Here is an 18,575-nt window from a genome sequence, read left to right on the forward strand (position 1 = left end):
CCAGATCTAGTGGGAGAATAGTGCTGCATTCTGAAGAGAGGAAAGTACATTACTAATTCTGTTGCTCATGGTTATTTCACAAAATTAGAAATTACGACACAGAGTTAGAATGAAGCAGGCAAGTTCTTTTCTACATGTTTTATTTACCAGTGCTGTTCTTTACATTTTGAATAGCCACCATAAGTAGCTGACAATTGCACTGAATTTTTTTTTGTACATGGTGTTTAACCATAACCTTGGAACGTTTCATCCTGGCCAAACCAGACCAAGAACAAAATAGAATAAAGAAATCTACATGGGAACACTAGACACAGATTGTAAATTTGGTGCTCATCAGCTAGATGAGGTATCTGAAACTTCTGAATACGACTGCATTTCATTGAAATCATTTGCATGAAGATTTCACCTCAAATAGTGATGTGTGTTACAGCAGGATCAAGAATTATGTGTTTCATTAAAGTCTGGTAGAATCTGGGATTTGTTAAAGGAAAAGAAAATGAAGAAAAATATTTCGCTTTATGAATTCAGAAAGGAACATAATTTTAAAGAATGAACAAAAGCAGAAATACTTCTCTAAAAATAATATATCGATGTTTTTATTTTTCCTTTATTTCTATCGTTTTGTTTTTACTGAAAGAAGAAAATCAATACTAAGTGTGTTCTGTAAATATTTCACCAACATATTTCATGGGTTTGATTTTTGACGGTTATTCGAATGGCGATTATTTAAGAGAAATATCTGAAGATCAGATAATCAATTTGATGTTGACACTATTGCAATGTATAAAAATCATTCAATGTCCTGCATTTTAAAGACCAGATATAATCTGTCCTCTGACCAGAGATCCTCAGTAATGAGTCAAACAATACTGTGTAACAGAAAGAAGCACTTCCATGAATCTGAGATGGGGTCTTTTGATCTAGTAACGCATTTTACTGTCTTCTGTTCTACTGACTTTCTTACTGCTTCTCCAAGTTTAAAATTTTAGCACAGCTTTACACCTTAAGGAGTGGTTTGCTGAAATCAGTGGTTTGCTGAAATCAGATGTGTCCAGTGGACATTTTTATCAGGTTTTTTCCCTACTAAGATATCATGTATCATGAAAGACTGCAGAAAAAGATGACTATATGAAGAAAACTTTGCTGACTTCCTTAAACATTTTTTCTTCCTCTTTTTTAAGTTTGGACTTGGTTCTCATGACAATGGGGCAGCTCAGTTTATTTGAAAAAAATTCTTAATTTATTCCAAAAATTAGGTAATCTTTTGAAATATTTTCAGATGTATTTTTAAATTTCTCTCTGTAATCTAAGGCTATGAATATTACAGTTCAAATCTAAAACAGTACCACAGAGAAAGAGATCAGAATGAAGTGAGTAACTGAATATTCTAGCCTATCTTATTTGTTTTCTATACTCTTAGACTCTGATTCAACTGATTTAAGTAAATATGGAGCCTCAAGTGTAAAGAAATCTTCTGTTTACATCTTGTATCTATAGTCATTCTAGTCTCCTTACAAACTGCCTATGTTAAGACATCTACAATGCTCAGATATCTGACTTTTGCTATGCAGATGGCAAGTTTAATTAAGTTAGCATTTACTAGATATGGTTTTGGGTAGTAGCTTTTATTGTCATTTCATCTCTTTCCCTTTCCTTGATTGGTTATTGCAAGAACACTTATATTACTTTTCCGGAATGAATACATCCTCAAATCATTAATGCTTGATGTAAAATCATGATGACTTTCCAAAGATTGTATAGCCATGTTCGTCATAAAGATGGAAAGTGTCTGCTCTTACTGTTAGCTTTTGCTAGCATCTCTAATCATTTGGAGTCTGTTTTTTTATTCCACTGTGGGCTGACAATCATTACTGATGAAAATGTATGAACTGACAGCTCAAGCTACCTGCAGGTGGTCTGTATGTTATGAGAAAAGCTCCACACCTTGAAGGATTAGTCATTATGAAGAGGGCATGCACAAAACAACCAGAAGTATACCTGGCTAAGTAGATGAGAGTTATTGCAGTTCCCGTACATTGCAGTATAATTCAGAATGGTTTTTGAGCTCCTGCAACTTGTGAGTGGCTATTTACATCATTAGAGGCATTCAGTGATGGCTGGGTTTTTGGAAGACCTATTTGCATGATCCCTGGCCCAGTAAAAGAGCAGAGTGTCATTCCTGAATTATTTCTTCAGTGTGAACATTCACTGTGAAGCTGAACTGAGATAATCACGTTATTCCCCAGAGACTGTTTAAGAGATAAAAACCTTTTATTCACACCTTCTAGAATTTCAAACTGAGCTTCTGTCATTTTTTATTTTCAAGTTTGAACCAAATTAAAGATAAAAAGAACATTCCATGTTTTGAAGTTATGACTGACTTCATCTGTTAGTTTGTATTGCTTAATTTCATCTGTCTTTTTGATTTACTAAACTGTGACTAGTACTAGAGAAAAATTTCTAAAATGCCAAACAGCTTTAAATAAGATCATTTGGGTAAGTTCAAGATCATTCATTTAATTAATTCTTAGTAATGCAGAAAATCTAGAGCAATTTATTTTTTACTTTAAAATGTTAATTTCTTGTGAAATCCTGATTCTCTTCCTCAAGCTTGTCAACATATACCATTTAGATTTCCCAGGATTCATGTGAGTAAAGACTAATCTTCACTTCTGTCTTACAGAATCATTCAATGGTTGAGGTTGGAAGGTACCTCTGGAGGTCATCCATCCCAATCCTCTTGCTCAAAGCAGGGTCAGCTAGAGCAGGTTGCCCAGGACTATGACCAGTTGAGTTTTCAATATCTACAAGGATGAAGGCTGCACGGACTTTCTGAGCAACCTGCTCCAGGGTTTAATGGCCCTTACAGTGAAAGATATTTCTTATGCTTAAATGGAATTCCAGGTATTTCAATAATGCTTGACATGATGGGTTAACCGTCACTATCTCCCAGGTTCCCACCAAGCCACTCTCATTTCTCCTCCTCAGCAGGACAGGGGGAGAAAATAAGATGTAGAAGCTCATGGAATCAGATAAGGACAGAGAGATGACTCAACAGTTACCATCAGAGGCAGAAATCAACTTAGGGAAGATTATTTGAACGTATTGCCAACTAAAACCAGAGTAGGATAGTGAGAAACAGAAACAAACCCCTCACTTCTTCCCAGGCTCAGCTTCAGTCCTTCATTCCCGACTCTTCTGCCTCCTCCTCTCCCACATCAAGTCTGTTGCTTCTTCCTCCTCATGCTGTTCCCTTGCTCCAGCAAGAGGTCACTCCTACAAGCTACAGTCCTTCATGAACTGCCCCAGCATGGGTCCCCACATGGGCAACAGTTCCTGCAAGAAAACCTGCTCCTACATGGGCTCCTCTCCATGGACCACAGCTCCTACCAGGACCCTGCTCTTCTGTGAGCTCTCCACAGACTACAGCTTCCTTCAAGGCACATCTAACTGCTCCAGCATGGGATCCTCCATGGACTGCAGTGTGGATATTTGTTCCACCATGGTCCTCTATGGGTTTCAGGGGTACAACTTGTGTCACCATGGTCTTCACCACAGGCTGCAGGGGAACCTCTTCTTCAGCACCTGGAGCACCTCTACTCCTTCCTCCTTCTCTGGTCCTGGTGTCTGCAGGACTGTTTCTCTCACATTTTTCTCACTCCTCACTCTCACAGCTGCTGGCAAGCATTTTTTATCCTTTCTCAAATATGTTATCACAGAGGCACCACCAGCTTCGCTGGTTGGCCCAGCTTTGGCAAGTAGTGGGTCCGTTTTGGAGCTGGCTGGAATTGGCTCTGTCTGATGTTGGGAGAGACCTTGGTCTCTTCCACAAAGGCCACCCCTGCAGCCCCCCATGTTACCAAAACCTTTCCAGGTACACTCACTTCTACTGCCCAGGAGACCAATGTTCTTCTTTGCATGTTGCAAGCTCATGTCCAGCCTGTTGGCCACCAGTATGCCCAGATCCTTCTCTGTAAAGCTGCTTTCTAGCTAGTCAGTGTCAGCATACTGATGCGTCAGGCTATTCCTCCCCAGGTGCAAGCCTTTGCATGCACTTCCCTTTGTTGAACTTCATGAGGTTCATGCCTGCCCATTTCTCCACTCTGTTGAGTTTTCCTCTTAATAACACAACTATCTGGTGTACCAACCACTCCCCCCAGCTTTGTATCATCTGTGAGAACTTGCTTGGTCCCATCATTCAGGTCACGAATGAAGATGTTAAACAGCATTGTCCACAGTGTCAAACCCTGGGTTACACCAATAGAAACTGGACTCCAGCTGGATTTCATGTCACTGATCACAACCCTCTAACCCAAACAGCTCAGCCAGTTTTCAGTCCACTGTCCACCTATCTAGCCCATGCTTCATCAGTTTGTCAATGAAGATGTTGTGAGAGGCAGTGTTGAAATCCTTGCTAAAAATAAAGATAAAATAGTTCTAGTGTTCTCCCCTTACCCACCAAGACAATCAACACACCACAGAAGGCTACGAGGTTGGTCAGGCATGGTTTTCTCTTCATAAATCCGTGATGACTACTCGCAGTCACCTTCTTGTCCTTCACAAGTTTGGAAATGGTTTCCAGGATTAGTTCCTCCATCATCTTCACAGGAATCAAGGTGAAGTTGATTGGTCTGTAGTTTCCCACATCCTTCCTCTCTCCCTTCTTGAAGAAAGAAGTGACATTTACTTTCTCCCTGTCCTCAGGAAATGGCCTAGATTGACATGATCTTTCAAAGATAATTGAGAATGGCCTTGCAGTGACATCAGCTAGCTCCCTGGTGGGTGTAGCCCATCAGATCCCACAGCCTTGAGTATGTACAGGTTGTAGAAATGCTCCCTAGATTGATTCTGCTCCACCAAGGGTAAATATTCCTCTCCCACAGGTCTCAGGAGACTGGGATTGCTGAAGGCAAATCTCAACAGTAAAGACTGAGGCAAGAAGACAATGAATACTTTGGCCTTTTCCGTGTCCTTTGTCACCAGATCCCTGGCTCCACACAGCAAGAGGCCCATATTTTCTCTTAGTCTTCCTTAAATTGCTTATGTATCAACAGAAGCCTTTCTTGCTGCCATTCATATATCTCATGAGGTTTAACTCTAGAGTCTTTGACTTTTTTTTACCCCTTCCCTGCATGCTTGGACAGTGTCTCTATATTCCTCCTGGGTCATCTGTCTTTATTTCCATCTCTCTTATGCTTCCTTCTCACATTTGTGTTTTGTTCATCTATGCAGACCTCCTCCTGCTTTTGCATGATTTCCTCCTGCTTGGGAGCATGGACTATTCCTGAGCTCAGAGGAGTTCTGGACCCCCAGAGCCATTGCCCTGTGATTCTTCCAAGTAGATCCCTGCATAGACTAAAGCTTTGCTCTGCTATCCTGATGTCCAGGATTGTGATATTGCTATTTGCTTTTTTCCATCCTCTCATGAGGAACTCCTGAGAACTCTTCTATTTCATGGTTACTGCCAAGGCTGCCCATGACATTGTTCAGGCCACCAGTTAACTCTTCTTTGTTTGTTAGTATCAGGTCCAGCAAAGCACCTCCCCTCACGAGATCCTCAATCATCTGTGTCAAGGAAGTTGTCATCAATCCACTTCAGAAATCTCCTGCATTGCTTTTGCCCTACTGTGTTTTCTTTCCAGCAGGTATCAGTGAAATTCAAGTCCTCCATAAGGACCAGGGCCCACAAACAGGAGATTTTGTCCAGTTGTCTGAAGAAGGCTTTAGCTACTTTTTCCTGATCGGGTGATCTATAGCAGACACTCACTGCATCACCCACAATGGTCTGCCCACAAATCCTGACCCCACTTTATTGGATCCTGTCTGTTACAAGTAGTCCTCAGTTCTCAAAGAGGCTTCCATGGTCATGGAAAAAACAATTCCCTATTGTTGACTCCAGCTATACAACCAGTTGAATGTGCAGGATCCATCCACTCCCTCACAAGCTTTCCCCTCTCACCAGAAAGACTGAGAAGAATACCAGACTTTCAATTAACAAATAAAGCACTACTAAAATGAATGAGACAGAGATTCTAATCTGAGTTGTGAAGCTGCAAATCTCATTTTAAAAGAAATGCTTTTGAATCACGCTGTTGTAAATCAGAATCTGTCCCCTGAACTATTAAATAAAACAAACTAAATAGAATTTCTGTTTTCCTCTGTTCTCAGTCCTTCATTGTAAATTTTCATCTTGGACTGTGAACTTGTTATTGACTTTTGACTATCTGCGCTGCTCATTCAATAAGCTTATAACTAAACTTGGCCCTAAAAGATGCTCAAAGCAATTGAGAAAATGCAGTATCTATTCTCCTTCAGTAATGACTAAATTCTCCTTCATTTCAGAGGAGTTCTTACGGAAAAAAAATGCAGTCTAGCAAAAAGTTGGAAGATAGTCACAAGCATCATATGCACCAGCATGAGTACATGGGAAGATCTGGTCAAAGAACAAAGGAAAAAATTTGCATGGATATATCCTTGAAAACAATAGTTTAATAGTTAAGGTTTACTGGTTATGTCATGAGATAGATTTGAATCATCCTCTTATAATCTAAACCAGAAAAATCAAGGAAAGACCAAGATCTCCTTACAGGGATCCTCTAGGATCACATGGTATTGGAGATGATGGACTGTCTCCTCCGAAAAAGATAAACAAACAAAAAAAACCCACAACAAAAAAGCCCCAAACACACACATGGACAGTCCCTTAATTTTAGAAACTCCCTAAAATCTCATGTATCCGTGGGTCTTTTGCCTCCACAAAGGCATAAAACCCCTGTGGCATTCTATAATTTAGACTTTTTTTGGTTTTATGTAGAGTATTCCTAGGCTCTAGGTTTTCAATGTGTCACCATTAAAAATACACCCTTCCAAAATCTGTAATATCTGTAAAGATTTTTATAAATGTAAAATATCATCAAAAGTATCAAGATGCTAAAATCTGTCTCTGTGATCACTTTCAGATACCTGACAGCATCAGAGAGAGTGAAAGATCTGTGTTATTAAAAAGAAAATTATCTACAAGTCAGTTTATATATTTAGAAAAATGTGACGTGACTGAAAGGAGTTATAAATAAGAAACAAGCCAGAAATAAACCATGTCAGAGGGAAAAACCCAGAAGCCCAAGAAACCCTAAGAGATGGAAAGGGTGAAAAATGCTTTTACTATTTTTACTAGTGGTGTGATCAACTGATGTCTCAAAAGCCAGAGATTAGAAAACAAGCAAACAAACAAACCAACCCCTTACTAAATGACTAAAATTTCCAGCCTACAAGTAGGGAGAGGAGAAGATTTCAAGAGAGAGGTACTGATAAATACAGAGCAAGGAGCAGAGGGGTGGGAACTACTAGGCACATAAGACACTGGGATTCGCTTTGGCTTGGAGAGAATTGAGGAAGTACAGATGAGATGCAGACATCTCCGAGATGTGACACAGTGAGTATAACACCACCTTGTTGGCTGTATTCCTTTGATGAATAAACAGTACATCCACTACATGCATGAATGAAGTAACATGAATCACTTTTAATCAGCTCACAGGCTTCAGGAAAGAGGTGTCTTAAAGATGATAATTACTATTAGTAAATATATATTGCCATTATGTGACAAGATGGAGGAGGACAATTATATTTGTCATTCTTTCTATGTAATCTTGACAAGGGAGCAAAATTAGTGGTTTTGCAGAGATGTGCTCCAGATTCTACACACCTAGAAAAAAGTACAGGATAAGATCTGAAACTAGAGAGTCCATACATTAAGTTTTCCTGTAGGTTGTTACATGAATTAAAAAAACATCTTATTTGTCACAGTTTCTAAAAGGTTTTAATGCTCTAAGTTATTTGGTATGCTTGAAAAAAGGTCTTTCATTTACAGAAAAACTTTCTATACAGGTCTTTTTAGATATCTCTTGCTGTTGAATAGTTTCTGAGTTCAATAAAGCTCTTACTTGGCAACAAACCCTCTGAGGGGTTTCTTGCAAGATTAATTCTGGCTTCTTTTCATGGCCATTCCTTGATTTCTTGAACATACCTTTATCTACAGATACTATTTGATAAAAAAAATTAATATTCTGAAAAAAAATGTTTCTCATTTATTCCCAGGAGCTGAAGGGAAACTGACAGTTACAATGTTTATTTCCATGATATTTAGGCCTGAAATTCTTTATGAGTTATTTATTCTGAGATCCCTTCCATCCAGGCTTTACAATTGGATATAAAGAAACAGTTTGGACTGACTTATCTATGTGTGCAAATTTATATTAAAAAAAAATTTAAAAAACCAGAAAATACATGTATTCTTACAACTGCACAGAAGATTATCATATCACTGTGAGAAATTCAGACAGGCTTTTCTACGTAGTAATTTTATTTATTCGATGTTATTCTACTAATATGCTTCAGTATCAGTGACACAACCCAAAATATCACTGCGGCAAGTTCTACATCTGCCTTGATGCTGATGAACCCTATGTTAAGGAAGTTAAAAACCAGAAGTCCAGTAATAATCTATGTTTAGTAATCATTAGTACACCCCCTACCGGCTTTCATAACTTCAAAGGAAAAATTTCTATAAGAATTTAGCTAGGATTGTTTTATGCTGGTCAATGACTTCCTTATGTGTAGACATGAAAATCTGAAGAGTTACAGATACATGACCTCTTAATTTCAGTGCTGAACCTAATTTGACAAGTCTATTGCCAAAAAAGAATGACTTGGATAAACAGCTCTAGCACATTCTGGTAGCACAGAAGGTTTAGGGCCTGATATTAAGACTTTTTTGAGGCCCAGAAACTCCATCTGAATAGCATAGAAGATTAATGTTCAACATCTTTAGAAAAAAAAGGCTTTTACTGTGACTAGCGAGGGAAATGCTGGTGTACTTACTAGAAAATTTCAGCTCTCTTAGTGTCCAGGGATGTTAACACATGAATACAGATGTCTGCAGGATCAGTTAAACCCTCAAGAAAAAAACAGGAAAATGATGCAGAGTCAATATTTTTGTGATCTTACAATCTTTCTGATGGCTATGCTTCTGAGTATATAATTAATTATTTGTAGTACTGTAGTGTCTAAAATCTCTCTAAGGGCTTATGAAAGAAAGAGCAGTCAAACTCAAAGTAAAATACAGCCACCACTCCAGAGAATTTTCTACTACGAAGATTAGATCAATAACCTTTAATCTACTTCTCTTACCTTCGTAATTCTGTTCAAAACATAGGAAGAGGAATTATGTACTTACATTACCAGAATTAAACCAGCTGAGTTAAAGTACCCTGTGGCATGCCAATCATTTCCTCCCAACAAAGAAATAACCCACTGCTGGAGTGTCACCTGTGATCCAGGAAACTATTATCACAAAATGAGGCCCTGAATATAATACATCACAGAAGACAGAAGGAGTCATCCAGAAAAGGATACCTGTGAAAACACAGATGAACCTCACCAGAGGTCATCACCTTCACCTGTTCTGATGAACTTTCCTCCTCAACCCATTTTAGCCTTGGATAACTTCTTTTATTCCCTACTGGACTTAAAAGACATCCAGCTGATGTTAAAAGAGAAATATGAATTGTTCAGTTACTTGAAAGTCCTGAACTGGCAATGGTCACACTGGATGTAGGAGGATGAAAACTTTTTTTTCACTGGCTACTTCAGTAGCATAAATTTTCACATTAAGTCTTTTAAAATTCATCAACCAAAAAAATGCTAACACTGTGAGTTACTTCTTTGTATCATCTTTTCCCTGAACAGTACAAGAAACAGTATCTAAATAGTATACCTTTTTTTCTCAGGACAAAATAAAATCCCATCTCAGGTTACCTGATACTAATTATCTCTTCTGGTTATCTATACATAATGAAGATAGTGGCATAGAACATGGTAATAGCATTTTACTTCCCCTGGATTTTTTATTTAGTCAGCTCTAGGATTTTTCTTAGGTGAGCTGGAACACTTTCAGATTCAAAAGGAATAAATAAATCCCATGATTTTCAAGAAGGCTATAAAAGCACATGAAGATTTCATTAAGATTGACAGGAGTAATTTCATTGACCTTAATAGCAAACGGATTAGGCAGAGCCGCGGGTTATGCAGATTTGCAACACGGACCATACCCTTTCCACATACATAAAGTATCACTATGTTAGAGAAATTTTTAAAAACGAGAGGACATATGGTCTGGGAAATGCATTTAACTTCTCAGAGACAAGCAGTGGCAAAGACAGTTCATACATTGCTGATTACAGTGACAACTTAAATCTATGGTTATCTCTTGCAGCATGATTTTGCTTGCCCATTTCCTGTGATAATCTACGCATAATTCCATTTACCTGAATATTTCAATGGTCATTAAACATTTCGAATGATCAGAATTGGGCATTGGGAGACTCATGGACTTCAAGTCCGTAAGTGATGACTGGATACAGCTTTGGTCTTTCCTCGGCTGTAGACCACTATTTTTTACGTACTTATTGCTGATCTTAATAACCTGTCTTTATTGTATCACTTCCTTGGAAGTTCATTCTAGTATTCATCCACTCTTGCTATGAAAATCTTCTGCTCAGCCTTTTGTTTGGATTTTCCTGATCATCTTCAGTATCAAATTGCAGAGTATGGGCTATCTTCCTTCATGTGCCTGGATGAACAGCGCCAAGCACAGTATCTATGATCAGCACTGCAGCGAGTCTACTATCACTGATAATAAAAAGTAAAGCTCTGTCTGAGTGTGTGGGCCACTTCCAATACCAGCACTTCAGTCTTTTGGAGGGTTAACTGAAGCCAAAAGAACCTAATTTAACTCAATGAAATTGTGGGTGTGCTCATTTGCTGGTGCTGAGCATCCTCACTTAGGCTATTTCACTGAGCACAAGGCTACATTCCAGGTTTCTTGTGATCAGACCAGTTCTGGAGAGGTCAAACACTCTGCTGCAGCGTCAGCCTTTGAAATTGAAAGTGCAAGGGAAGCCGCAGGGAGTCAGGTCTCTCCTGCAGCGAAGGCAGCAAAACCACCTTTGCTCTGTATGCTCTGTCATTTGATTATAATGTCTTTTATTCTTGTATTAGTGGGCCTGGTCCTACCCACCTTCCCAGAGACAACTAGCTTGAAGTTAAAGAATTTTTTGCTTTTCAGGACCAACAGATTTGGGCATAGGCTCTCTCAGTGGTAGAAATGATCTTGCTTTGCAACATAGTGATCTGTTTTCTGTATCTAAAGGTAGTTTTATTTTCCTTGAGGCTATATTACAACAGTACTTAAGGAAGAGGTAGAATGATCAAAACCTGACCAAAATAGTTTGGATAATGTGTAGATTCATTACCTTCAGGAAATATATATATTCTATAAAATGGAATACATCTAAAAATCACAAGCATACATACATCTTAGGAAATCTTTTTATTAAGCTTAATGACCCATGAATATATCTGTGTATTTGAACTCAGATTTGTCATTAACTGGAGTTAAATTTTCTTACCTTTGTAACAACCAATAATAAACACTCACAAAGTCACAAGCCACAGCACCACCTATAACCTGATATTTTAGAAGAATAGCCCTATAGCAAACTAGTAAAGTAAAAAGGGTAAACCATACTAGTGTGGATTATTAAATGGCAATGATTCAAAAAGCTTGTTGCAAAATTCCTGTGGATTTGCTGGAAATCCTGAAGAGTTTTACTACTTAGCTGAAATTCTAAAAAGTCTACATTCCTCAGGAAAAAAAAAATGCACAGAGGAAAGGGGAGGTTATCTTAAAGTAGATTTGAAACTATTTTATCTACAAAATGAAAGGTTTGCTTTGTGCATGGAAACTAAGCACCAGTATGGTAGTTTTTGTGTTCCTAAATGTAATGCAAAGAGATTGATACTAACATTAATGCAATTCAGAAGAGGTAGCATGAATAACAATGAGAATTAAAAAATGGAAATATATTCTACCTAAACTCACTAATAATATGTTTTTGCTGTTATAATTCTGTTTTAGAAAAGATTAAGAGCACAATTCACCTCTATAACTGAGCAGGAGTCTGTACAGAAAATGAGGCAGAAGTATAGACTTCATCTACGGAGGGAGTGCCAGAGGCTAAAAAGTATATTTTGGGACTCTCTTGGTCCTGGGACCTCTCTGGCATGCAGGAATAAGCAGAAGATGGGACACCCAAGGAAGTCAGAAAGGTAGAATCCCAGTCTTTTTGTCTTTGCTCCCCCAAATGGGAAAGTTTCAAAGGTGGCCACCATCACAAATCCTGTTTTCAAAATCAATGTGAGACGATCCCACCATAGGGATCCCAAGAGTAAGAGGTTTTAATCTGAGTCACATGGGAGCCAACAGCACATATTTGGAAATAAATAATTGCACCTGAAAAACACATTTGTTACATTTTTTCAGCTGCCAAACCCTTAAAAAAATGACACTGCTTCTGACCTGAATTAAAGCATCTTGAAAGTGACTTTGACTTTAGGATAACACAGAAGACCCAATTAGCAAGGTATAAGCAACCTGTTCTTACATTAAAATTTTAAAGTGAAACTTCCATATGCCAGTTCACCACCACATGTGCCCCTTTTACCAAATGAGAGAAGTAAGCATTTTCAGGAGGTAATACACCTAATTTTAAGACAGTGTGCAAGAGAGATGTACTGCCTTTTGGAGGTGACATTTTTTCTCTCCATTGATCACTAAGGTGACCTTGGATGAACTAGAACATGTTTTGATGTCTGCTTTGTAGATAAGTTGAGAAGAAATGTTCCTCAAGTTAGGTTTTTGCCATTTCTTTCTGAAATAAAATGTTCCGGTGCCTCCAATCACAGAGGAGCACTATTTTTCTTTAAGACTTACGTTTCTTTTTCCTGGCAATATTTTTAAATGTTCCTTTGCCCTTCAGGAATCAAATCACATAAATTTTCTCTATTTTCTCTCTACTTATTCTTTAAGGATTCTAAGATTATCTATATTAAGTCAGACTCAAGAACTGAAACAACCATACTTCTTAAGACAACATTGACTTGATTATATAATGCAACTATTCATTTCTGCTATACACTTCAGACTATTATCATGCTTAACAGAGAAATCATTACTGGAATCTTTGGCATATAAAACGTACAGATGTTCTAGCAGCTTATGTTTTGAAATTTATTACCTTATTTGCTGGCTCTAGAGGATTTGCTTTCTCAGTGTTTCAAAAATGCTATCTTTTTATATGATTCCCTTATGATCCTCACAAAGAATACTCAAATACTTTCCTCCAAAATACTAGTTTGTTCTGCATCAGTGGATGATCTTGTCCCTTCTCTGAAACTTGCAGGCTGAGCCATAGACAAAATACAGCCAAGTAGCTTAATATGACCACTGACCTTTCCAGAAGTTTCACTGGAATAACGTAGTAGTGAAGACAACGTGAATCCTGGTATCAGCTTTATAACATCTTTGGACTTTACAGTCTGCATAAAGCAGAAGGAAACAGCGTATCAGTCTAACACAGAACTTTTTAGTTTTAACATTAAAAAAACAAAAAACCCTAACAGATTAATAATACTAACATATTAGAAGAAAATAAATTTCAGTCAAAGAACTTCAGAAGTACAAGGAAGTAAGATTACTAGCTATTTTAGATTGCATTTTAAAAATATACAAACATCTACAAATATTAAAGCTTAATCATACTGAGATCTAAACATTAAAATTCCACCTTTTTATTTTTCTAAATGGTTATTTTGTTTGCATTATGAAAAATCAGATGAGGTGGTGATGTGCTTTTGCCTCATTACACAGCTAAGATGTGCATAAAGCTGCATTACTTGATGCTCTGCCTAGCCTTGCCCTGATTGCTTACATGAAGGTTTATTGGGGAAACTAGAGTAACAAAGACTAAGCTGCATCTCTGAAGCAGTCCTCCAATGCATGACGTTACAGGAAGAGGATCTCGGGTGGTTTTATGCATGGTTTCTTTTAGTCCTGTAAAAAAAAAAGTAGAAAAGTGATAAAACAATAATGTTTAAAATAAGAAACAAACGAATGTATAGAACTGCACAATGCCTTAAAGTTTCCAGCAGTGCTGCAAAGGTACTGTCATGTGAACAGTGCCATCTAATGTTTTCTTGAGATTAGTTGGCACAAGGATTCATGAAGCTGACTTGAGCAGCATTCTCATTTTGTAGCAAAGGAGCTATCTGAACATTATTAGGAACATTAGCAATACATTTATTGGTAGAATCCTGCATTGTCATAACTTAGAGAAATTATGAGAATTATTAGAGAGAATAAAATATAGAGAAATTCTAAGAAATAATCTAGAGAAATACATCTTCAATATAATCTTATCATTTCAGGCACTGCTCTTATTCTAATAGGTAACTTTTAAACTTGATTTCATCATGAAACAATCAAACAGCTATTTATTTGTTTCAAAATAAACTCCAACCATTTCAATATTGAAATGATTTAAAAAAGTATTTTTAAAGCAGTAAATAAAAATATTTTTTGATCTAGAGATCAAGAAATAAAAGGTCAGAATGGAAAATAGAGGAAGAACTGACAAAGGAAAACAGGGAGTAACCTCTGAATTATAGTGTTATATCTTGCTGTTAGATAATGTAAAAATTGAACCACAATAACAGAAAAACTCTTGCTTCTTCCTTACTCCTCTCAATCTCTAGCTTCTTATTCTATATTCCTTTAAACCTAAAATACATGCAGGGGTTTTTTTACATAATAATTTTATTTCAAGATGATTTTGCCTATACAGCAGTATGTTCCATGTAGTGATCTTCATGGAATTTAATATTGAAAAACAACCTTTATATACAGAAAGAATTCCATTGAAGGTATATATCTCTGTTGCACCATCTACGATGGTTTAGAATAAATAGCGCAAGATGGTTCTTATGGAGCTTTAACCCACTCTGCAGAATCCAGTATTCCCGCCACAGAATTCTGTGAAAATCTACAGGGATGATAACATACTCTTAAGCCATACAGCATTTTTTCCACAGGGAAAAAAAAAAACAGAACTGTAGTCACAAAGAAAACCAAGGATGATCGCTGCAATAAAACTACAGGCCGTATTTTATTAAGCTATAAACACAAGCTTCAGACACAAAATAAGGTAGTTGTCTTTAGCCTACTCAACAAACAGATACATTTCCAGACCCTATAAAATAGCTCTTAGCTTCTAATTAATAGAATTCCAAGCTATAACCTGTGCAGTTCAGGTAATTCAGTGAATGTCTAACAAAGATGTGTACTCGATGCTACTGATAGCTACGTTGCAACATCTAGAGGATCTTTCACAGCATTTAATGAATTTTAATTATGGATGACCTTGCTCTTGGGGGCTTGAGATGTACATGCATTGTGCAGCATTGTAAGACAAAATTCTGTCATAGCATTTATATTAAAGGACCTTCAGTGCTCTGCTTTCCTTCCAATGCAGATCTGCCATTAATGTCAGAGGGATATGAAAATGTAAGTGGATATGAAAATATAAGTACCTATGAAAATAGTTCAGATGCTGTTCATATCTGCCATAGCATAGAAATGAAGGTCTGCAAGATATTTCAAGAGACCAGGAAGTATAGAGGCAAACTCTTCTCTAAACTTACAGTACGATTCTGTGATTCTGTGAAAATTCAGTGAAGTGCATTCCATAGTCTTACTGTGTTGCACCATGCTCAAACTCAGAACAATATTTCTCATGCTAAATATAAAGGTGTTTTTTCCTTCAAATTAAACCATTGTCATACTCTTCTTTTCTATACTTACTCATTACATACAGGGAACAACTAATCATTTGGTAATAATTACAGTCTTAAACATCTGAAAGATCAAATTGTGAAGACCAGGCCTTCCCCCGCCAGTTCATGCTTTCCAAAACTTTTAGTATTTTTTTTCCTCTTCTCTGAATTCTGTCTAAACTGTCTACCTCTTCTTTAATATAGGGTGCCCAAAGTGGAAAGAGTACTCTGTGCAAGGTTTCTCCCATTCTGGTTAAAGTGTGATAATGAATTTCTCCCCATGGTTTATATGTGATGTTGCTGTTAACGCATCTCAGAGTAAGAACTGACTGTTTTGCAGCACACAATATGGATGACTCATTTTTAATTCGTGTTCAAGTATGATTTCAAAATTATTTTCTCCAGTACTGCTGCCAGTTCAGGTTTTCCTTAGGCTGGGGGGTCCACACAGGGCAGCAGGGCAGGGGCTCACCAGTCAGCGGCTATCCGACCGACCCAGCCAGGAGCAGGGCGTGCTGAGGCAGCCCCAGTCCTGGGCATTAGGCACCTCCCTGGGGACAGGGACAGGCTAAGACCAGGCCAGGCCATCAAGTCAGCAAGATAGGGCCGGGGTCAGCATCAGCAGGAATAAGACCGGGCAGAGGCGTGGTAGCTCAGACTAGGACCAAGAGCCTTGTGTCCAGTGCAGCTCCCAAGGGTGGGAAGAGGGAGCACCCCCACTTCTCCCTAGTTTCTCCCAGCTCTTTGTCCTCCCAGTCTTCCTGGGCAAAGGCCGCAGACCAATGTTGTATCAGAGCTGGTCTTGTATGAGGGCTGCCAAACCCCTTTCTAGGGTGCACAGAGTGCACCCAGCCACAGCAGCAATGTTGATCAGAACTGGGACCCAGCATACAGTTGCTTGCAATCCCACCTAAAACTAACTCCCAGTTTGACCAGAAGTCACCAGAACCTCTTTGTCTATGGTTTTTGTGACCATGTTGTGCACTAACTTCACAGCAATTTCACCACTGTAATGAAATTTCGATTCATCACCACAACTCATTTTTTTGTTGAGAAGGAATAACATGAAGAGCCTTGTTAGGTCAAGATAAGGCATTTCATGTTTGCCTTCTATTGAACAAGCAGTTTGTGGTCACAAAGAAAGACGTTACCCTATTTGCAGTTAGAAATTCACAGATTTTTGACCAGTTTATTAAACTTCAGCTGCTCAGAGGTTGATGGCTTAGCAGGCTGCTCTGGCATCTTGTTGGTAATTAAAATTTGACCTAGCAGTTCTGTGACGGGTATCAGTCAAGTGGATCTCAAGGTATAAGTTTCTCCTGAAGAAAGTATTGCTAATATTTGGGAATGACTCAGCTGGGTGAGTTGATTTGCTGTCAGGCATCAGCATCTCATGAGTCAAGCAAATAAATTCTAATGACACATTTTGAAAACCCAGGCACTGGGCAACAATTTTATGATGCACATTTTATGATTTCATCATTGTCAATTACAGAAACTACAGGAAGCTTGAATTCAAAAAGACTAATTTTTTTTTTTTTTAAATAGTAGTAAGTCACTGAAGGTGAGTCACTTAAATGAACAATATGTCACTAATTCAGTTGCCTAAGAAGTGAAACCTGTTGTTCTGATGCTCAGATTCTTTACTTAAAACCCTACGATCCCCCACGCTTTTCCATTAATCTTCACTGTTTTTCCTGGCATTCCCTGTAACCTCTCCAACTTTTACTCCTCATTTTATATTTGTATACCCCTTATTCCTTCACCTATATCAGTCCTATATCAAGACTTTGTTCCTTTTCCCTCTCTTTATTCTCATGGGGTTTTATTTTCATCTCCAGTGTGGAAGCACTATTTGCCCTTGCCTGTACCCCTTATACTAGACATAGAATATTTTATGAAGTCATATGCCCTCGAACTTCCATACACTTGCAATAAATATTTAATCTGAATTCTCCTTCAAAATGGGAAAATAAAACCTATAAACAAACGTTTCACCCAATTTTCTGAGGGTCTTTTTCTCTTAGTAAAATACTGTAACCTGCCGCGGTTTTGACTACCTTGACAAATGCTGCCATCTAGCGTCCATTGAAGACATTAACAACCACTTCGTTCAAACCTGTGCTCCCTGACCTATTTAAGACCTATTTAGCTTTTTTCTAGACTAAATTGCTTCAGAGCAGCCACTCAGTGAAGTGCGTAAGGAACTAGCTCCAAAACCGTCATTTAACATTCTATTATGGTCTCGTGTGGTGAATTTGGATTTTGTGTCAAATAGTCCAGTTATTAGAAATATATTTGGGGTTTTCTCCCATAAAGGAATATATACATATAGACAAAATGAAAACAAAAGAAATCAACAATTTGCTATTTAATATGTATATTAATATGTTTATCCTAACACTTCGTATATACTTGGTTTTCTTGATTATCTATCTTTCCCATCATCAACTTAAACAAGAAAAGACTTTTTCTTGTAGACTGTGAAAAGAAATAAAATTACAGACAGATAAATGCCATTGATTTCAGGCGATCAAGAATAGACTTATCTCAAAAGATATAAAATTATTGCAAACATACATTTTTATTTTAGAATATATCTAAGGCATGAGTGTTAAAAGTTTTTCATGGTAAGAAATATTAACAATTCATGAATCATGCTCTTTTTCTCCCAGGATAACTTCATTTGTGTCTACACTTAAAGTTAGAACACTGAACAATTATCTCCCATGAGTCTTTCAATGACATCCGCTTTTCTCCGTTGATTGTATAGGTAGTTAAGCATTAGCTTTAAGAGGACTGGCTCCTAAAACTTGAAATACTTTTCTCCAACAGAATCCCTGTTA

Source organism: Leptosomus discolor, chromosome 1 (genome assembly GCF_034619465.1).
Source record: "Leptosomus discolor isolate bLepDis1 chromosome 1, bLepDis1.hap2, whole genome shotgun sequence".
Classification (NCBI taxonomy): domain Eukaryota; kingdom Metazoa; phylum Chordata; class Aves; order Leptosomiformes; family Leptosomidae; genus Leptosomus; species Leptosomus discolor.